The sequence below is a fragment of the Nymphalis io genome, chromosome 6 (assembly GCF_905147045.1).
Source record: "Nymphalis io chromosome 6, ilAglIoxx1.1, whole genome shotgun sequence".
Lineage (NCBI taxonomy): Eukaryota > Metazoa > Arthropoda > Insecta > Lepidoptera > Nymphalidae > Nymphalis > Nymphalis io.
In genome coordinates this window covers 9,292,794-9,316,936 of record NC_065893.1, presented here as the reverse complement: position 1 = coordinate 9,316,936, position 24,143 = coordinate 9,292,794, and the positions used below count along the sequence as shown (strand labels likewise).

General features: G+C 35.0%; 1 protein-coding gene and 1 long non-coding RNA gene across 9 annotated transcripts in view; both read right to left on the bottom strand.

The window, feature by feature from the left end:
• Positions 1-24,143, bottom strand: part of LOC126768952 (poly(rC)-binding protein 3) — a 247,576-nt gene that overhangs the window by 80,109 nt on the left and 143,324 nt on the right. The gene's annotated exons all lie outside the window — the stretch shown is intronic.
• The window catches only part of LOC126769087 (uncharacterized), a 187,439-nt gene that overhangs the window by 80,109 nt on the left and 83,187 nt on the right, over positions 1-24,143 (bottom strand). Inside the window, exon 1 of one of the 2 annotated variants that reach the window (XR_007669332.1) lies at positions 6,134-6,145. The exons of the other annotated variant lie outside the window; for it this stretch is intronic. This is a non-coding gene — a long non-coding RNA (uncharacterized LOC126769087). Of the gene's footprint in view, positions 1-6,133; positions 6,146-24,143 lie in introns of those variants that run through there. 2 annotated transcript variants of the gene reach the window in all.

Below are 24,143 nucleotides of genomic sequence, written 5' to 3'. Positions count from 1 at the left end.
TATATCTTGTATAAATATGTTAGTTACTTAACTGTCCTCAGAAGATATTTAAGCTGTGATGTAACAATAAATTCAATAATTTCATAAAATTTATATATATTTAAAGTTCTAAATACACGACTTAATAACATTAGGACAAGAATATTCATATATTTAACTTAACATAATATATTGAATAATATACATTTAAAAAAAAATTTAACATCCTGTGAATTTAATATCCCACTGCTGGGCTAAAGACTCTTCACCTTTTTTAAGGAGAAGGTTAGAAGCTTATTCCACCACGCTGTTCCAATGCGGGTTGGTAAAGGTATCAAGAAATATTAATCAATTGTTTAAAATAAAAAATTCAATTGGAACATGATGAGAATTAATATAAATAATTTACCTGTGTTGATAAAAACAAGTAAATTAAATAACTTGATCTGATTGACTTTAATTTTTAAAATGAAAAAAAAAATACGAGTACTTAAATTTAGCGTAACAGTAACAACCTCTTAATGTCTAGTCACTGCTAGGCTAAGGCTTCCTCTCCCTTTTGAGGAGAAGATTTGGAGCTTATTCCACCACGCTGCTCCAATGCGGGTCGGTAGAGTACAAATGTGGCAGAATTTCAGTAAAATTAGACGCATGCAGGTTTCCTCACAATGTTTTCCTTCACCGAAAAGCACGAGATGAATTATAAACAGAAATTAAGCACATGAAAATTCAGAGGTGCTTGCCCGGGTTTGAACCAACGTTCATCGGTTAAGATTCACGCGTTCTTACCACTGGGCCATCTCGACTGAAGTCGAGAAATATTAATGCGTAAATCATTTTATAAAACGAATAATCTGGTGATTAGTAAGTTGTAATTAATTATATGTTATGTACATGTATTATACTAGCTGCCGATCGAACTTCGTATGGGTAAAATAAGTATTTTATTCGCGCAGACCATATTATAGTACACTCTCTATTCCCTAACTCCCATAATATGGCAATCCGACACGACCGTAAAGAGTTCAGACGCAGGACCACCAGCTTTTCGTGCTTTGCGAGGTACTGGAGTATGTTTGTAGAGGGCTGGTATTGAGAATTTTTTAAAAACCCGCGATTGAACCCACTATAATCGCTTAAGATTCACGCGTTCTAACCACTAGGCCATCTCGGCTATACATTACACACTATAAATTATATACACATTATTAGTTATTGAAAAATTAAATAACGATCAATATTACACAAACCCTTCAATAATCCTCTAAATAGATGTAAAGTAAAAAGTCTTTAAGTGTTACCCACTTGAAAGTGTATGCCCACCGTTGGGCTAAGGCCTCCACTCTTTTAATGCTTAATTTAATATGCTCCTTTAATGTGGGATAAGGGATATGGTTATTCCTCACTAATATTATAAATGCGAAAATGAGATTGTTTATGTATCAGTTTGTTTGTTTGTTACGCTTTAACGCCTTGACTGCTCAACCAATCATCATGAAGTTTTGCATACACGTTGTCTATGGTAGGGAATAGAATAAACGGGCTCCCTCGTCTCACTCGCAGGAGTGGCTAGTTTACTAAAGATAAATCATTAAAATAATAAATTATATGAACTTTCTTTATGCTGTGTTATATATTTTTCTTAAAAAGTGTTCTATTTTAATAATAATATCTAAATATGTACTTATAATTTATTTTTTACTAAAGGATCCTATCTATTAAACCTCTCATCATCAAATATTTTTGTTTCAAATATTGAGAAATTATTGAGATTCTTCTCGTCTTTTAATTAATATTATATATTCTCGTTTAGATACGCAACATAAAACTCTTAAATTCCTTAATACTAGTTATTAACTACGTGAAATTTTCTTATAAATACTGTTCTTGTTCATTAATATTTTTTTATTTTTGATTTTTTTTGTTTATAGTCGTTAATTTATATTTGAAAAAAAAACATTAAATACCTATGTTCGTTGATTTTTATTATTGTATACTAATGTTTTAATAAAATATCTTCTTAAATAAATAAATAATTCAACGTTAATCATAGAATGATACTATTTTAAAAAGAGGTATTTAATTATCTTATAACAAAATAAGGCAAAAAGTAATAGGATTTATCAAAAATGCCTTGAAATGAAATCAATATATTATTACATATATATATTTATATCAATAATAATATCCTGGGACATTCACACACGGCCATCTGATCCCAAACTAAACAGAGCTTCTACTATGGAAACCAGACAACTGATATACCCACACATACTACTTTTTTTTGTAAATACATACTTATATAGTTAATTACACCCAGACTCGGGATAAACAGACATGTTCATGTACACAAAAGTCTGTCCTGGGTGGGAATCGAACCTGCAACCTTCGGCGTGAAGGGCAGAGTATTTACCAAGCACGCCAACCGGCCCGTTATTTTTTATCCAATGTTATTTTTGATGGTTTTTTTTTTTTTGTGTAAAATTTCGTGTCATTGTGTCCACAATATCACGATAGCTCGTTCAATTCGTAATCCGGCTGTCTGTTCTACGATGGAGGGTCCTAAGCAAACCACTCTCACATCAAGTGTTTGTACACCAATAGAGCGTTAGATTTCTTCGGTGAATTGTGTTTGCTTCATGTTCACCTGTCACATCCCTTGTTTTATTAAACTTCAGGTGCTCTTTTAAAATTTATTTGTTAGTTAAATTTATCTTCTAGCGGAAATGCCAATTTCTATAAGCCAGTGAATACCCCATTACTGGGTGCTTCTCCTTTGAGGAGAAGATTTGGAACTTATTCCACTACGCTTCTTAAATGCGAGTTCGTGGATACACATGTGACAGAATTTCATTAAAATTAGATACATGCAAGTTTTCTCACGATATCTTCTTCACCGCGCGTACTAGATGAAATATAAACACTAATTAAATACAAGAAAATTGTGGTGCAATCGGGGCTTGAACCTACGTTCATCGGTTAAGATACGTTTTCGAATCACTAGGTTATCTCGTCTTAGCACATAGAATCATTCTGACTCATATTAGGATTTTGTACATGTACTCATTACCCTTACATCAGGTACTCTTTTAAATTACGTTGTGCCGTCAGCACATCACCTTTTTAGTTGTACTCCATATTTGGCATGACGAAATCATAACAATTTATTATTAGATTATTATAATACATTAATCAATCAGTTAGTACAGGGTAAATATGTCGTAAATAAAAATATATTATTCCTTCGGTCTTTGAGTATTGCCTAGCCTCATACCTGGATCCGTCTCTGAATATTATATACCTCAGTATCTCAAGATAGCCTACACGCTAAAGTGGTGACCCCGACGTGATCTGAGGCCCGACGTGATCTGAGGCTCGACGCAAAAAAGGACAAAGTTACACTCTAGCCTTAAGGCCGACTTCATCCAGGGAACGACGTGATTTTTTAAGATTCCGGCTGCTTCTAAGTACTGACTCGCAAGAAAGCAACAATGAGTATCCCCGCCGCGCAGCAGAGCAGATGTGCAGCTCATTCAGCATCTCAGAACGACGCTGTGGAGCTTGCCTCAGTGACGGTCTCGTCAAGGATACCGGATTTCTGGCACGATCAGCCAAGGTTGTGGTTTGTGCAGTGTGACGCGATTTTAGGACCACAAAAACTGAGTGACGACACGAAGTTTAACCTCATCGACACTAAATTAAGCAAATATGTCATTCAGCAAGTTAGTGATATCCTTTTGAGTCCACTGGAGACAAATAAATTCGAAACTTTGAAAACCCGATTGTTGGCAGTGTATGAGGAATCGGAAACCAGCAAATTTCAAAAATTAATTAGCGGAATGGATCTAGGCGATCAAAAGCCTTCACAGCTTTTGCGTCGAATGAGAGATCTAGCGCGTGGAAAAATACCGGACCAAACGCTTCTCATCATGTGGTAAGGTCATCTTCCTGCTTCGGTTCGAGCTGTCTTAGCTGTAAGTGAAGTTAAAGACCTCGAAAAATTAGCTGCTATGGCCGACAAAGTGATGGAAACCTCTAGACCTGCAAATATTTCCGCGATTCAAACACCTGGTTCGAGGGATAACGCATTTATTTTAGCTGAGATCGCTAAATTAAGCTTGCGCATACTTGAAATGGAGAGTAGGCCAAGACAGAGAAATTTAAGCAATAGTATGCAAAAACGACGCCGTTCTGTCTCGCGAGAGCGTAATACAATACGCCGTACGCCCGAAAGTGCTGATTGCCTATGTTATCATCACAGGTTTCATAGTCGCGCAAAGAAATGTATAGAGCCGTGTTCGTGGAAAAAAGACAAGAATTCGGGAAACTAGAAGTGGTGCGATCGCCGGCGGAGATATGCACCATCACTCCTTCTCACCGCCTTTGTGTTACTGATAGTAAGAGTGGACTTAGATTTTTAGTGGACACTGGTGCGAACATTTCCTTGTTGCCTTATATTAAGAAACTATTTAGTGATAATAAATGTGACAATTATAAACTATATGCCGCAAACAGTAGTGAAATAAAAACGTACGGTAGTAAGACTCTAGATTTAGATTTTAATTTGCGAAGGCCTTACCGTTGGACTTTTGTGATGGCCGACGTAAAGCAACCGATATTAGGTGCAGATTTTTTAGGTTATCATAAGTTATTAGTGGATATTGACAAAAGAAAATTAATAGACAAAGTTACTAATTTGTGTGTGATAGCTTCAGTGACATTAAATACTCAACAATCAGTGAGAACTATTGACTATTCTAATGAATATAGTGACTTATTAGCAGAGTTTCCTAATATAACGAAACCAATGTGTTTCAAAGAGACTCCATGCCATTCCGTTGTCCATTATATTGAGACGACAGGATCCCCTGTCTTTGAACGTCCGCGACCTTTACCATCGGATAAATATGTCAAAGTGAAGGCCGAATTTCAGCGTATGATGGATATGGGAATTTGCAGGCCCTCTAAGAGCTGCTGGGCTAGTCCGTTGCATGTAGTTTTAAAGAAAAACGGTGAGTTACGACCATGTGGCGACTATCGCCGTCTAAACAACATAACAAAGTCTGATAGATATCCCATACCCCGCATACAAGACTGCACTTATGTGCTAGCAGGAAAATGCGTGTTCTCCCGTCTCGACCTCCAACGAGCTTATCATAATATAGCAGTTGCAGAACAAGACATCGAGAAGACGGCCATAACGACTCCTTTTGGACTATATGAATTCACTCGAATGACGTTTGGTTTAAAAAATGCAGCGCAAACGTTTCAACGTTTTCTCAATAACGACGTATTTAGAGACATGGATTTTTTTATTTTCATACATCGATGACGTCATTATTGCATCAGAGTCAACGTCATTGCATAAAGTTCATTTAAAGAAAGTTTTTGAACGACTTAATCAGTTCGGACTTACGATTAATTTGTCGAAATGTGAGTTTGGCAAAAAAGAGCTCGACTTCCTTGGATTCCACGTATCAGAAAAAGGTTTATGTCCACTTGAAGATCGAGTGAAAACCATTTCGGAGTATCCAAGGCCACATACGGTTGACGAGCTACGACGCTTCTTAGGGATGTTGAACTTTTACAGACGTCACCTCCCCAAGGCAGCAAGCATTCAGGAAAAGCTTAATGGTTTCCTGCACAACGCCAAGAAGAAAGACAAGACGCCTATTCCTTGGACTGACGACTCCGTAGATGCTTTTGAACAATGTAAGGAAAGTTTAAAAAGCGCCGTTACATTGTCCTTTCCATCTCAAGACGCTCATATATCACTCATGACTGATTGTTCTGCTACTTGTGCTGGAGCCGTCTTACAACAGAAAGAAGAGAACTTATGGAAGCCACTTGCATTTTTTTCAAGTAAGCTAAGTGAAGCGCAACAGCGATATAGTACCTATGATAGAGAACTTTTAGCTATTTACATGGCTATAAAGCACTTCAGGTATTTAATTGAAGGTCGTCCTCTGACTATTTATACGGATCACAAACCATTGGTTTACGCCTTCAAAATGAACGCTATCGGAAAAAACGATACACCGAGAAGGTTGAGACATTTAGATTTCATTTTACAATTTTCCACATCGATTGAACACGTCAGCGGAACCGACAACATTGTAGCCGATGCTTTATCGAGAATATCCACCATCGATACCCCATCGCCGATTGACTATGAAAAACTCGCAGAAGCTTAGGAAAAAGATAATGAATTAAAAAAGTTACTTGACTCAAAAACTTAAAGTTTAAGAAACTTATTATGCCAAATAGCGAGATACCTATTTTCTGCGAAGTGTCTACTAATAAGGTGCGACCATATTTGCCAGTGGAGTTTCGTGTAACAGCATACAAAGCCATACATGACTCAAGCCACCCGGGAATTCGCACAACAAGAAAATTGATCCGCGATCGCTATATTTGGGCAGCGATGAATAAGGATGTTGCCTTATGGGCCAAATCATGTTTAGATTGTCAGAGATCGAAAGTGCAACGTCATACAATATCACCTATCGGAAATTTTCCTAAGTGTCAACGCTTCGAACATTTACACGTGGATATTGTCGGACCACTAACTATTTGTAAGGGTTACCGATATCTAGTTACCATGGTAGACCGAGCGACTGGTTGGCTAGAAGCTTACCCAATTAAAGACATTACAGTTGAAACGGTAACTAAGATTGTTTATTCAGGCTGGATAGCACGATTTGGATGTCCATTGCGTATTACGACGGATCAAGGTCGTCAATTTGAATCCAACTTGTTCGCATTGTTCGCTAAGAGAATGGGCATAACTAAAATAAGAACCACGAGCTATCACCCACAGTCAAATAGTGTCGTCGAACGAACTCATCGAACATTAAAAACAGCCCTTATGTGTAGAGGCAATACGGACAATTGGGTCAACGAATTACCGTCAGTTTTATTAGGCTTAAGGGCAAGCTTACGCGATGACACTGGAATAAGTGCAGCCGAGATGGTTTACGGTGAAGTCATACGTTTACCAGGAGATTTCTTTTCGCCGACAAAGCTGGAAATCACTGAAAATGAAACGTTTTTGCAAAACTTGCGTTATAGGATCAGGTAAAAAATTGCATCGCTACCGAAACGAGATTTAAGACAAAACGGTATATTTGTACATCCAGAATTAAGTGAGTGTACACACGTTTTTGTCCGATGTGATAGAGTTTCGAAGCCACTTACCCCACTTACTTACCTAATAGGGTAGCTATTCTGGACCATTTAAAGTTTTAAGCAAATCAGCGAAACATTTCAAGATAGTGATTAATGGTATCAAAAAAATAATAAGCATCGATCGCCTTAAGCCAGCGTTTCTAATTACCAGCGAAGATAGCATTGATCGAATTCCAAATAAGGTAGAAGCTAATAAAAACAATAAGCCTATGACAACGAGATCTGGTCGTGTAGTTAGACCTGTTGTGAGATTTGCATACAGATAGATTGAAATATTTAGTAATTTTTTTAAAAATAATTAATAGTAATTTTATAAAAATATTTTGATGTTATACGCACATAAAAAAGGATCATATTATATACATTTTTTTTGCTTTTTTATAATTTCTTTATTTAAAGATTTTAATTGTTTTTAAGATTTTTTGAGTACCTTGGTTGCTTTTGTTTCTAGTTCATAGAGTTATATATAAATTTTTCATGTAGGTATTGAATGTTTGTTACTGGTTTTTATTTATTTTAAGAAAATTGTTAATTTCTTTCTCAAAGGGGGATGCTATGTGCCGTCAGCACATCGCCTTTTTAGTTGTACTCCATATTTGGCATGACGAAATCATAATAATTTATTATTAGATTATTATAATACATTAATCAATCAGTCAGTACAGGGTACTCAAACAATTGTGATGTGTCGTAAATGAAAATATATTATTCCTTCGGTCTTTGAGTATTGCCTAGCCTCATACCTGGATCCGTCTCCGAATATTTTATACCTCAGTATCTCAAGATAGCCTACACGCTAAAACGTCAAAGCTTTATTTTGAAGGTTAAATTAGAAAATATAATTACAGGAAAAAGAGACATCCTAGGGTTTAGAAGAGTACTGATAATATAAAGAATACTTCAAATGAAATAAAATGTCTAATTCGTCATGTGCCTTTCTTTTGTAATAGAAATAACTAAAAAGAAATTATTAAACATACTAAACTAACATAAAAATGTTCGGTAATACGACTACATACTCTTTAGTACATAAATAAATGGGAGAGCATTAATTTGTGCAATATCCCTAATACCGCTGTATAACGAAAGGCACTATGGAAATTTAATTGAAGTTTTGATTAAGCACTATCGCACATGGCAGAGGCGTCTAACGTTTTCCAGCAAAAATGTACCTTTACTTTACATAAATCAATTTAATAAAATTTTATGTTAAATCGTAAAATAAAACAAATTTAACTGTGATCAACATATGACTATGAATCTGGCCGGTGCTTCTCATCTTGTATTAATGCATATTAATTATTTGAAAGTCATTGATTTTTAAATCACCATTTTAATCTTTATATTCAAGAACACATTATAAGCAGGCTAAAAGGCATTTAAATAGTTGGAGAAGGCCCATGCCATTGTGAATTAAATTATGTATATATCAGCATTTATCGTATGGTCTTTAACACTAATACTAGTTACTGTTTGACTTTAACGGTTAGAAAACAAATAATAGGAGCGACGCTTGGGTGGTACACAAGTTTGTATCCTAAATAAACCTTGCCTAAAAAGCTTGCTTAAAAAAAGTTACTAATTTACCACCAATATTATGTATGTAAGTTAACATTATATTATATATTATCAATGTAGCGTTAATAACTAAAATCATGTTTTTAACTACAATCCTTGTTTTATATTATTTTTTCAATAATTTTACGTAAAAAATTACATACGAATACGAAATTTATAACGGACGTTTAATTCCAAAATCCATTTTTGTTTCATTCACCGAACAAATATCCCTTGGCATTTGATTGACGTTTAATTTTCCTAAAGGTTTTAAGTGTTTTGTAGAGTAAAAACTATACGAAGCACGTAAATACTAGATATATTTTGAAATATTTATGTACAACACAATAAAATCTTCATAGGCATTATAATCAAATTTTTTTTTTAAATTAATTAATATAAAATTTGATTAGTACCATCACTTATTGTTAATTATGTAAAATATATTAGTTGTATAACTTTTGTTAGTACCGTCAAAATGCCCTGTTGGATAGAATGTAATAACGGATCAACGGCTTTACGTGCTTTCCGAGACATGGGAGTGTACACACTTCCAACTTCCAGACTCCGGGCTATGACTGAGAATTTTCTGACAGAAAAACCCAATAACTTTTTATTAGCCCAACCTGAAAATCGAACCCAAGACCTCCAACTCTGTGGCCTTACAGCTAGCCACTAGACACCATCGAGGCAACCATATGCCATGAGTTATTATGAATATAACCAAAATACTATCAAGCTTTATTTATTTATGTTAGAAAGTTTAAATAGGGAACCTACTGGTGGTAGAGCTTTGTGCAAGCTCGTCTGGGTAGGTACCACCCACTCATCAGATATTCTACCGCAAAACAGCAATACTTGATATTGTTGTGTTCCGGTTTGAAGGGTGAGTGAGCCAGTGTAATTACAGGCACAAGGGACATAAAATCTTAGTTCCCAAGGTTGGTGGCGCATTGGATATGTAAGCGATGGTTGACATTTCTTACAATGCCAATGTCTAAGAGCGTTGGTGACCACTTACCATCAGGTGGCCCATATGCTCGTCCGCCTTCCTATTCTATAAAAAAAAAAAAAAACCCACTTCAGTTTAAAATCCAACGTTTAATTAAAAAAAAGTGGAGGCCAAAGACATATAAGCGAAAATGGATTTTTTTAATTAATAATAATATCTTTTACATTCTGATCGAATATTAATTTGTATCCAACATGGTTTTTCATTGTTTACATGTTATATAGTTTCATAAAATGCTTTGTCTATTTATATATTTTTAACACAAGCTTGAACTTAGAACTTAGGCTGTGTTCTCATTAAATGATATGAGACTACAACATGTACAATGAGGAAACCATATGCAGTTTGTAATAAATAATTAGCAATCAATCGAAAATGAAAGATAAAAATCAATTGAGATCAAAAAGACAAGTCCGCCCTCGTAATTGAAAATTCAATAACTTCAAAAATTTCATTTTGAGAAAAATGCGATTTCAGGTTAAGTTTATTCTTAAATCGTTATGTTTTTAATAATCTATAAAAGTTATTTTAAAAATTGGGTTTTTTATGATTGGGAATAGTTTAAGCTTCAATTGTTGCTTCAAATTCATTAACACACATTATAACACAGCACGTAAAGCCGTTGGTCTTGCGCCTGAACATTATTCGGTCGGATAATAATTATTATTAGATAATTATTCTTCCTACTAAAAGCCAAATTCTTTTTCAAATAGCGCTTGGTCTCGTAATTATAAACAAGTAAAACGAGTATAAACACAGTATCGGAAGTTACTATGTTTTTAATTACGAAGGTAGAATTTTGAACCAAATATTTTGAATTTCAGATATTTTTAACATAAACTTTTAAAATAAGCTGCAGATGTATGCATCGATATACAAATAATTAGAGAATATGTTAAGATCTGAGCATTTTGATCATGATAAAATTATAATGAATGCAGAACCTCCTGACAATATATTATTATTTATTTGCATAAAAATCGCATAACGATCAAGTACATCATCAAATCTGTACGTTAATATACTATAAATAACTGCCTATGAATGTCCCACTGCTGGGCTAAGGCCTCCTCTTCTTTTTGAGGAAAAGGTTTGAGCTTATTCCACCAAGCTGCTATCAATGCGAGTCGGTAGAACACAGATGTGGCAGAATTTCAGTGAAATTAGACATGATGATTTCCTCACGGTGTTTTCCTTCGCCGTCAAGCATGAGTTGTATTATAAACACCAATTAACACATATGAGTATTGTGGTACATTTGTGCTTGCTCGGGTTTGAACCTACGATCATCGGTTAAGTTTCACGCGTTCTAACCATCTCGTTGATATAGGTTTTAAATAAAAAAATATTTTCTTAATTGCGTTCGTATATATTAATGTATTAGAAATACATTATTATTGATGCAAATCCCTATTTAGCGTTTAAATTTTCCTCGATATTACATAAATATTAAACATTAATTACTTATCAAAATCAAAGGCTTCGTTAAATAAAATGAACTAATGCTTTATTTTAAAAGCCTCGTTGATTAAATGATTGATTATATGGTTGCAGATCTGAGTCCTTTATAATTTAATAAGTGTTCCAATCCCACGTCGAGACAATATAACAGTTATTGGGTTTTTTGTTAAGAAATTCTTAGCCTGAAGTTTGAAAGGTGGCATTGTTTAAAATCCCGTGTCTGACATAAAGCCGTTAGTTCTGTGACTGGTCTTTTTCAGTCATGTCAAGTTTACCGTCTTTTTGGATTATAAGTAAATGAACTCTACATTTGTACAGTATAAAATATTATATGATGATATGATATCAACACCTTATAATCAACGCGATCCTTTATATAAGGCTATCCAGCCAAGCCATGATTTTGTTAAAATAATTTACATAATTACAATTACAAAACAAACTTGTACCAATATTCAAAGGTCTGTCCTATTGTGATATTGTGTTGCCAAAGTGGTTCATGATAAAGATCTCGATTAAGTGGGCTTGATAGGATCACAAGATTGCCGTAGTTCGATTGCAGAGCACTGTTAGGATTGTATAAGTTTGAATGACAGACGAACAGTTTCGATGACATTCTTAATGATAATAAAAAATAGTCGTACTCTGCTGTTATGATTAAGCTAATATTTAAATAACGTGTATATAATATTATATTAATTTATGTAGCGTAGATTTGCTAAGTATAAATATTTCTGTTGATTGATATTTTCTACAAGCTCTTCAAGATTACTACTGGTGGTAGGGCTTTGCGCAAGCTGGTCTGGTTAGGTACCATCCACTCATCAGATATTTAAACGCAAAACAGCAGTGCTTGGTATTGTTGTGTTTCGGTTTGAAGGGTTAATGAGCTAGCATAACTACAGGGACAAGGGACATAACAGCTTAGTTCCCAAGGTTGGTAGCGCATTGGCGATGTAAGCGATGTTTTACTTTTCTTACGCCTATGTCTATGGGCGTTGGTGACCACTTACCATTAGGTGGCCCATATGCTCTTCCGCCTACTTATACTATAAAAAAAAGAATGGAAATCTTCAATGATTTCCATTCTTGTAGATACATATATGAAAATTAGCGGTGTGACCTGTGTTCGTATGAAACGGCAGGTAAATAAACTTTCTAGACGAATGGCCACGGTATTGGAGTGAAAAGCAAACAGAAACTTGGAATAAATGGCGTATGAAAGTTAGGGAGAAAACGTTCTCAGAATATAATCTTCACCATTCAATGAAAAAAACATTTGACTTATTTCAAAGACAATATAATTTGTTGGAGTTAAATAGATCACGTCTATATTATACTTTATTTCTGGGAAATGACAAGGCTGAAATCATGTTCTTTATAAGTAGCTGTATTTACGGAGTACATTGAAAGAACAAATTTAATATTTTTGTTTAAACCAAACCAAAGTTATGAATATTAAGTTTTATATAATTTGAAGAAATTTCCATTTAGTTGCCAAAGACTTATTTGTATAAAACCTTCTTATTTAATTCAATTCGCTTTAATATACTATTCGTTATATCAAAATATAAAATTATTAATCGTGAAAGAAGTGAGAAGTAAATTTCAATTGCGAGTATCATTCAACCGTCGGGGTCACCAGTAATGAGAACAACGGAACTTCCACCAACTCGTTTACCTGGTGCAGATTAAAGTACATTAAACTATGTAATAGAGGCTGGCAGTCTGGATAGTTTATTTTTAACTAGCGGGTTGCGAGAAAAGTCATAATTAACGCGGCTTTCACGATGCGACGACCTCCAAGCGCCTCCTTATAGGATTGTTATAAAACTGCTATGTTACAAAATGAAAAAAATGCTTTATTTAATTATTAACCTCGTTTTATATTTGTTGTTTGACTTATTATATGAAAGCAGTTATATACAACTAGTCGTTATTTTTGCGGTAAGATTACTATTTAATATAATATTTTTAAGAGATATAAGCACCAAAATAATTACTTTATTTCTTACGATATTATATACATTTACACATCCAAGACTATTATTATATATATTACTGTATAATAGCTGAATAACAATTAGTTCTAAAATAAACCAACCTAATGTAAATTTCGTCGTGAGGCCACGCAGCTCATAAGATGAATCACATATCACTGTCATTTACGCTGTAATTATATGCAAAATTTAAAAAAAAAAACGCGGCACGTCATCATCGTACTTTAAATGTTGGATGCGATGTTATACAATTTTGATTTTTATTCTTTAACCGTCTTAAAAAAGGAGGGGTTCGCTGTTTGCCACGTATTGTTGTATATTCACGATATTTTCAAAAACTACAACATTTTATATTATTGTTACGCTAGGATAATCATTATACTTATTTAAGGAACTTTCTATAATAAATATTAAGGGTCTTTCTATCCTTATGTAAAGTCAATTTGTTAATTATAATAACTGTTATCAATATAATTATATTGTTTAACTAAAAAAAAAACACTAAAGAATCAGTCGTTTTTTTTTTAAATATATAAGCTAGCGCTTGACTGTTATCATACCTGATGGAAAATGATGATACAGTCTAGACTAGATGCCTATTCACTCTAGATTTGAAGGTACCCATATTGTAGGTTGGATGTTAAGGTAACTCCCAGAAGGTCAATACTGTCGGTGATGGGTACGGATACATTTCGGAAAATCGGAGTCAGGGGGAATGGACTCCTCTTGGCGGTGAACAAACATGCTTGAGTCTTGGTAGGATTAAATTTGACTTGATTATCGTCACCCCAATCTGATACCTCTTCCAACGTCAAATTGATGCGTTCTACCAAGGCCTCCCTGTGCTCAAGAGTTTCTGTTGCATTAGCTCGAGGACCGGATATGTATCTCTCCATGTATACCCAAAGATACCGGGTTTCAGCAGATCGTTTATATGCAGCAGGAAGAGTGTAGCGGAGAGAATTGATCCCTGAGGAACACCGGCATTAATCGCCATTAGATCAGATGAGAAGCCATCTAGAACAACTCGAAACGATCGTCCTCTCAGGAAATCTGATATCCAGTTGCAAAGGCCAACAGGTATCCCGTAGCTAGGAAGCTTGCTCAGAAGGCCCTCATGCCAGACCCGGTCAAAAGCCTTGGACACGTCAAGTGAAACGGCTAACGCTTCACCGTACTTGTCCATGGCCTCGCCCCAGATGTGGGTAGCGTACACTAAAAGATCTCCTGTTGACCGATTCCGACGAAAGCCGTACTGCTGGTCCGATAGGAGGTCGTTTTCTTCGAGGTACGCCAGGAGCTTGTTGTTCAATATACGTTCCAAACCTTTGCAAAGTATGGCGGCGATTGCTATGGGCCTGTAATTGGCTGCGTTGGCACGACTATTCTTCTTGGGTACTGGTTGTACGTTGGCAATCTTCCAAGCCTTAGGAACTCTAGCGGATTTAAGAGAGAGGCGGTACAAGCGTGTTTAAACAGGAGACAACTCAGGTGCACAATTCCTCAGGACTATTGCTGGAATCCCGTCAGGGCCACTGGCCTTATTCACGTTCAAGGTTCTGAGAATTTTTAGAACCTCTCTTTGGCGAATTCGTATCTCTGGCATAATAGCGTCGCAAGGTGGTATGTTTGGCGGTGAGGCACTTCCCGCATCGAGACGTGAATTTTCGGCAAACAGAGCCGCTAATAAGTTAGCCTTTGCTGTTGCCGTGAAGGCCAGCGATCTGTCGGGTTTCAGTAGTGGAGGCAGCGATGGACGACAGAAGTTCGTCTCAACCGATTTGGACAGGGACCAAAATGCTTTACTACCACGGGGATAGGAAGCTAATTTAGTCCCGAGGCGTCCAGTTCGATTGAAACGAGCCTTCTTGAGAACCTTCTTGTAGGACTTGGCAGCAGAGTTAAAGGCTCTCTTCTTAGATGTAATTTCCGGAACTTTGGTGTTGCGGGCTACTAGCCACGCTACAAACGCTGAGTTTTTACGGGCCTCAGCTTCGGCGCACTCAGCGTTGTCGCGAGCAGAAAAAACATCAAAAAATAATCTATATCTATAAAAATAATTAAAATTGAAGTGTCTGTTAATTCAAAATAACTGCCTCTTTAAAGTTAATATTGCTATTTACCAGAACCAAAACCATATATTTTTTTTCTGTCTATCGATTTGTCCGGGCTAAAAATCATTTAAGCTTTGAAACGGCTAAACATTACAAACTGAAATAACTAAATTATTATAAAAAGTATGTCTTTATTTTATTAAAATCGGTCCATCAAAAGTTATAAAAACCTGTATTTTTGTTGTTATAACATATATGTTGCGGCCAGTAGCCCATAGATGGCAGTGGGAAAAATACGTCAATTTCTGAATCGCGGTGTCTAGATTTTCCGGAGCAGAGTTTCTAGCTTATATATTCGCATTCGCGTTTCGTTCAAATTTGCGTTGTTGTGTTTCTGAATGTGTTGATTTTCTTCATTAATTTTAATTTTACAATTTACTTTGATAATATTAAATACTTTGTGGCTTTAGGTTGCATTTAAAAACTTGACTAGATTGTAATTTTGTTCTATTAGTCTTAAGTAATATTTTTAAAGCTTTGAATTTAAAGATTATTACTTTTTTTAAGGTTACCTATTCCTTACTTTTAGAGTTTAATAAAGTTTGCATTAAATTGTTCAGTTTTATCCCTGTTTATAGTTTCATTACAAAATAATGGTTGTAATTTTCTTCTATTACTTGCTTCTGCTTTACCCATGTGCAAATATATGTAGCATGTTCACGTGTAAGTCATGCCAAAAATATCGCTGTTTTAGCAAATGAAAATACTACAGTCTTATAGTATATGAGGAGGAGTAATTACAATAATTCAGTACATCCATTTATCTTTAATTACTAGAATGGCCATTTTATCCCGTTTAAGTGGATTTTCGATTATGACGCTGACGTAGATTATTTTGTCACATGTCGTGACATGAATGAAATGGACACACCATATTTTCATGTTTGTTTGTTCGATATTGACATATTCTTTTTATGTATATATGGAAGTTTATTTTGTGATGATACAACAATTTTGAAGGTTTTTCTTTAAACGTTTTATCATATATATTTAATAGTATGCAATAATTGACTACCTAAAAATATTTTTTAAAAAAAGTTAAATAGAAATCATTATTTAAAAAAAATGTCAGTATAATTAATGTATTTTCGTTAAGTGTATCCATTAATTGAGAACATAAGTGTTGTTATGACCCAAACAATGGTGATAAATCATTTAAACCCATTCCCTAGGAAGGTTGACGTCAGAAGGCAAGCGGATAGCTACAAAAGTCTATTAAGTTTGTCTGCTGCTTTATGCACATTGCACTAAACGATATAAAGCAAACCAATAATGATGATTTATTAAAGTTTATAAAGTGCTATGGAAACTCAACACTCGATCATTATCATTAAGCAATTTGTAATCCGAACGAAAAAAAGTCTTTGATATGATAAAAAACGCTCCAATTAAAAGGTCACATGGGAAAGTTAAGCTGTATTATTAAGGCGAGATGGTCCAGTGGAAAGAACGCGTGAATCTTAACCGATGATCGTGGGTTCAAACCCGGGCAAGCACCACTGAATTTTCATGTGCTTATTTTGTGATTATAATTCATCTCGTGCTTTACGCTGAAGAAAAACATCGTGAGGAAACCTGCATGTGTCTAATTTCATTGAAATTCTGCCACATGTGTATTCTACCAACCCGCATTGGAGCAGCGTGGTGGAATAGCTCCACAACCTTCTCCTCAAAAGGGAGAGGAGGCCTTAGCCCAGCAGTGGGACATTAACAGGCTGTTACTGTACTGTACTGTATGTTAATTTTTAATAAAGATTGAGATAAATGTTTCCGCGCATGTCTCCACGAGAAGTACGATCTTGGCGTCAGGTGGCAACCGGCCGTAAAACTTTAGCCAAAAACTCAAACTCCTTGTATGACAGCAAAACTAAAGATGAGAACGTTAAATGCTAGGGCGTCCCCCTCAAGCGACGCTAAAGACAAGAACCATGGTTCGCATCCAAAAGTCTTTGACATACTCAGACACGCATCGTGGAACCTCGGCACAATGACGGGACGCAGCACAGAACTAAGCGAAATTCTAATAGCAAGACAAATAAATGCCTGCTGCGTCCAAGAAACGAAATGGAAAGGATCAAAATCCAGGGATATCGGAAATGGCTACCAGCTTGTATACCATGGTACTGATACCAAAAGAAACGGAGTAGGCATCGTATTGGATGAAAACCTGAAAACGAGAATAATCAACGTGGATAGGAAGAATGACAGACTCATTAGCATAAAACTAGCAATGGACGGTCAACCGCCTTTGAACTTAATCTGTGCGTATGCACCACAAACGGGATGTTCTGAACAAGAAAAGCAAGATTTCTGGGAGGACTTTGACGAAATTATGCAAAATATTCCTTTAACAGAACATGCCCACATAGGAGGAGACCTGAATGGACATGTAGGAGAAAAGAATGACCTTTATGGCGACATCCATGGAGGCTATGGATTTGGCACTAGAAATAAACAAGGAATAAGATAATTCTTAATTTCGCATCCAGGCACTTCCTAAAAATAATTAATACATATTTCCAAAAAAAAACCGGAACACCTTATCACCTACAAATGCTCTGAATATAACTCACAAATAGATTATATTCTCGCCAGCAACAACATCTTTAAACTTTATAAGGATTGTAAAGTAATTCCCGGCAATGGGCTTGCCTCACAACATAGGCTTCTCGTCTCAATCATGAAACTACCCAAACCTATAACAACACACATCGACAGAACAGACAGTATTAAGTGGAAAGAACTCCGTCAAGGGCTCACCGCTTCTAGAATAGGCCCACGCCTATATGAATGAAGACATTGAGACCGACAAATCAGCTAACCAGATGTGGTCTGATTTCGAAAGACTATGTTTGGAAAGGGCAAAAGCGATCGTGGGTATTTCACGTGGAGCACTGCGCATAAGTAAAGCAACGTCCTGGTGGAATGAAACACATAATAAAGTCAAAGAGAGAGGCATTCAAAGCATGGCAGAAATCGGTATAACTGAGAACTAATACGGCTTCACGCCTGGCAAATCTACCATCGATGGCATTCATTTGATTAGAGTTGTGATGGAAAATGGAAAATCGTACAAACAAAGAAAATCTGTATCTCCTGTTCATCGACCTAGTAAAGGCTTTCGATAGGGTACCAAGAAATCTAGTTTGGCAGGCTATGAGAGCTCAAAATATCCCGGAATATTATGTGATACTAATACAAGATATGTACATAAACACCAAAACGCGCGTCAAAAGTCCAGCGGGTCGTGGCGAGCCCTTCCACGTAAATGTAGGAGTACATCAGGAATTTACATTGAGCCCATTGCTATTCAACCTGTGTATGGAGGCATACAAAAGCCAGCACCAGAGTGTATTCTTTACGCAGATGATATAGTCCTAGTGGCAAAAAATGCACAAAACGTACAGGAAACACTTAACCGGTGGGTGACACAAATAGAAAACCACGGGCTACGCATTAGTCGAAGTAAGACCGAATATTTTGAGTGTGACTATGGAGGGACAGAAGAGATGATTTCACAAATACATTCATATTACATTTATTTAGTGAAGAACGCATAAAGCCTCATTGACGGTGTAAGAAATAATTATTTTTTAACGTGAAATTAATGATTATTTTGACTTATTTAGTTGTTCGAGTTTAGTTAAATATTGATTCTAAGATGTTAATAAAGTTACATTAGTTTTATTAGATTAAGAGAAATACGTTGAGTTTTTTACTTAAACATTAATAAATAAGTAGTTCTGTCGTATCTCATTTAAACGTTCACCAGGTGCACGTTAAGCCGACTGTATAGAGCTCTGTGGGTTCACCGAAATTGAATTTAAAAAATATTACCGACTCGCGAACCGTTGGCCGCTTTCCAAAAGACAATACAAAATGTCTTGCATATTCATTTTACAGAAATGAATACATACAAAGTAAAAGGAGCTTTGAAAACAGAACTTATTAACAAAGCGGTAAAAAGGAAGCTCCCTAATATTTCAACTGCAGGATAAAATTCTTTTTAAATAATGCTGTAGCTGGTGTCGACTTCATTAAATACGGCACTTAATATTATCTGATTGGTTAATTTTAATCTATAACTCGAATATTTTGCAAATAAAATAAGATCCCAATTTAATAGATAAACTTAGACTTTTTTTCCTCAAATAACTAATAACCAAAAATCTTTGAAAGAACAGAAAGTTACAAATATGTACTAGCACATACATAAATTATTTATTAACGATATAATAACATAATATTTCTGATCATTCATATTAACGAAATATTTAAAACAAATGAATATCACAAGTCCTTACTAGTATTTTAAATGCGAAAATAAGTTTTTTGTTTATTTGCCGGAAGGGCAAACTCTACTCCACCTGATGGTAAGTGGAAGTAGAGTCCAAACGCGACGACGGCCAGAACAGTCAGGAAGAATGTTCTGCACTAGTCGCCTTGCCGGCCCGCAAGATGCCTCTTCACGCCTCGTTTGAAGTAACCCAAGTTGTAAAAGGAGAGGAACACGTGAGCTGGTTAAGAATTCCATTTTTTGGAAGTGTGACAAAGAAAGGAGTTGCCAAATTTCTTTGTGCGCGATGGAATTGATGTCACAGTTAGGCGGTGACATAGAACGCGTACACTTATGAAGGAAGCAGGAATTAGAGAGAAATATTCGTCGGATCACTCACCGTGATACAGTCGATAGAAAACGCTCAGTGCTACTATCTCTCGACGCAATTGTAAATGCCGGAGGGTGCACTGTACTATGGTCTGCATAGCAATGTATGTTCCCAAGAGAGAGCATATCATTGATATGCAAAACAAAGAGTGTGGGGGATAACACAGATCCCTGGGGGACTCCAGCATTCACTACATGGAATTGTAGCGGAGTTTTGTAATTAAGTGAATATTGTGTAGTCAACAATGAACGTTTACGGCTGAATAATGTCTGAGTGTACTCGATCCGTGATGTTTTGGAAGCAAAGCAATACGCCGTTGCCGCTAGAAGTTTTTACATTAGCTTGCGCCGAGTCTATTTATTTTGTGCCTTCGAACCTGTTTTCAAACTACGGCGCATAAGTTGGAGGTCTCGTTTCAAACTTTTTACTCTCGCCCGGTATAATTTTAATCACAAAGAGACAAAAGAGATTAAGGTATCGGTTCAAAGTTTTTATTTCGTTTATGCAATGAATTTGTTTTACGTTCATTTAGTCAAACGCGTTCTCGCTTTGAAAAAGCTAATATGAGTTTCATAAAGTCCAACGCAAAGAGTTCATTTCGTAGGATTATTTAGCTGAATGATAACATCAATCAATCAACAGCCAATCATTGTCCACTGCTGAACATAGGCCTCTCCCATGGTGCGCCAAAGCTCTCTGTCCTCCGCTTTCCGCATCCAGTTGGTGCCCGCCACCTTCTTAAGGTCGTCGGTCCACCTGACTGGAGGGCGCCCTACGTTGCGCTTGCTGATTCGTGGTTTCCACTCTAGGACTCGTCTGCTCCAACGGCCATCGGTCCTACGACATACGTGACCAGCCCACTGCCACTTCAGCCTGCTAATTTTGCAAGCTATGTCGGTGACTCCGGTTCTTTTCCGGATAATCTCATTTCTGATCTTATCCTTCAAAGATACTCCGAGCATAGCTCGCTCCATAGCACGCTGAGAGACTTTGAATTTGTGGACTAGTCCCACAGTTAGTGTCCACGTGATAACATAAAAGATAATAAATAATGTCCGTCAACATTGGCCAATATCTGAGTACTTATATTTTGAACACATTTGTGGTAGGGTTCGTTCTATTTTGTTTGCATTTTCGATTGTATGTACGTAATTGACACCTTAAAACGATGTTAAATAATTATAATAGATTACCGTTTCAATTATAGTTGCCATTGTCATTGCGTTTGGTACTGATATCAACTCAGCTGAATATTTTAATTATTCAAAATGATCATAATTATAATATATAAGCCTTTTGCGCTTTATTTCTTTATTGCGTGGGAATAAAAAGTATGTTCATAGAATAAAATAAAAAAGAGGTTTATAACTAACAGTTAAGAGTTTATCTGGGCAATATATTGTTGTTTTATTAAATTAATATAGCTCTGAAAAATATCCTCCGACGTTTTATTATTTACCTTTATTTACAACGCCCGTTTTCTTTGCTGGCTGCATAATAAGAATAATGGAAGAACAGGAGTGACATAATTTAAATTCAGTTTTGAGAAAGAATCCAGGTGTTTTTTCACGTAGATTAATATAACGAGTAAAGAGCTCCATTTTTTAAATATTCACGTTATTTACATTCATTTGTACTTTACAAATTAATGACTATAAATTTTAGTAATAGTTTTATCGTATATAGTTTTATAGTAGTATTTATAATTAGAAAGTGTTTATAATAAAAATATGAATAATATTAAATATATTAACCACGTTGATGTATGAGATAACATGTAATACACACAGTAGTATTTGCAGTACTAGCTGGTGTCCGCGACTTCATCAGCGTGAAAGTCGGTTCTATTTAACACCACTGTTTAACAAAACAAGGAATTCGATTGCTACAGCTTTATTATACATATGCTTAGAATGCATATTAAAATTACAGTAAATGATGATTTCCGTTGTGATCCAATTTCAGTTAAACAAAGACTACATGTTACTTCACGCTGACCTTAATCTTTCTGTGAAAACCACAAGAAAATTCGTTCCTAAGTTTCGAAGATTAGAGTGTAAATAAAGATAGCCAGGTTAAAATAAAAAATCATCATCATTTTAAATTTTGTTACTCTTTGTTATCGCCCACACTCATTCTTTGATTATTTCATTCAATGTGCAGAAACAGTGTTTTTACTGCTTTATATTACGTATATATTCAATTTTAATAGGTTAAATTTTATTAAAAATTTTATGTTTAATAATAATTATTATGCTGATGTATAAAATTAATACGTTATTTATTTTAATAAGTAAGATTGTTACTTATTAATAATTTTATTGAAGTAAAGTTGCTGTTAATATAATGGTTACTCTGATTTATTAAAATATAAACTGTATAAAAGATATACTGTCACCAATTTTTCTGTTGATATTATGAATGCCTCTCAAATCAAATCGCTTTCATAGTGTGTTTGTGTGTTTGTTCAGCGTTCGCTTCGAAAGCGCTTTCATCAATAGTTATCTCTCCGCTTATGTTGTCACATTAACCTTTATCTCATATGTATGTTATCATGTTGTAAAATTATTTTATATAACATGATATCATACTACGAGTGTATGGCCTCAGTCCTCTAGGTGCGACCAGAAACTATAAACTAAAATAATATTAAAGTTCCATCAATCGGAGTTTTTACGTAAATAGAGAAAAACAAATAAAAAAGTTGCTTCTTTATAATATTAGTATGATTGTATTAATATAGCTATTCTATAATATTTAAAATCATATTATGTTATAGAGGCGGTGTGAATAAAAAGAAAAAGAATTAATGATATCGTTATTATATTGTTTCAATTAATTGCGATAGTTTAAATAAAAGTATGTTGTTTGCGAAAATTTATATGTGTTTGCAACATCTACTTTATTTATCGGCTCAGCTTTATGAAAAGAATAATAGTGGTACTTTGAATTAATTTCACAGAATGACTCCTGGTGGAAGCTTTCTCACATTGTTCTTTTATAACTAAGGAAAAAACGCTCTTTAGCTATTTAACATTTATAAACTATTTTTTATGTTGCTAATTAAAAACGGTAACTTGTTTGAATTTATTTAGCCTATTCATTAAACTCTTCATTTCACTGGTATTGCGTTCACTAAAGCGGCCACGTGTTAATTGATTCATAACATTCAAGATTTTCAATTTCAAAGGCGAAGATTAATAAGATTGCTCGGTCGGTTAGAGCGATAATGAGTTTTCAGAATAACATTTTACCAAAATGAAATCTTTCGAAGTTCCGCTTTATTTCGTAACGAATTTGAATAAAATTTGATGATGTCGAAATTTAGCATTCCATTTTCAAATCACTTATAGATTAATCAATAAATTATGATATTTCTTAAATTGTCATTTTGATTCGTTATATATATATATATACATTTATGAAATGAATAGTTAAATTTATACTTTTGGCTACATAAAAACATTTATTTTTTATTAATTGTCTTAATATATGTAATTAAATTTAAATTATTATTATGATTTTTTATTTTTTGCTTTTGCACGATATTTCAAAGACCCCTCATCCTTCGTGTCTGTAAGTTAATATTTCTAGTTCATAATGATGATGAAATATCATTAAGTAACTGTTACGTTTACATATATTTATTTATTTTAAGTTATTCAAACTAATTGTGAAAACCACTATTATATTAACAATTGTAAATGTTGTATTTTTTTCAATACAGATTAATAAGCCCTTGTTTGTCGCTGAGACTTTTGATCCGGGAAGTAGCGTTGTATTTTAGGTTGTGATTTTACTCCGATCGATTGCCATCATTTTTGATAGATCTCGAATGACTAATAATTGAATCAAGCGTCAGCTGACGCACCCGCGGTGGGTTTGCCTGTGGGAGGTTGAGATAGTGGCAAATTTAAGAAAAAAAAGTAATAGTGCGCCGGCTGAAACTTTTTTCATGAATAGTTAGTTTAGTCATCATACTGAGCTGGAAAGAAATGGTCAGCTGCACCGTAAAGGGTGTCTGTAATGCATCAGTAGGTCGCATGAACTTGTAAAAGAATATGAAAAATAAAGTCATAGTACACAGGATGAAACTTTCACACCCTTCCATAGCCAAACCCACCGCTACTTGGGCAGCTGACTGTCGGTTTGCTTATTAGCTATA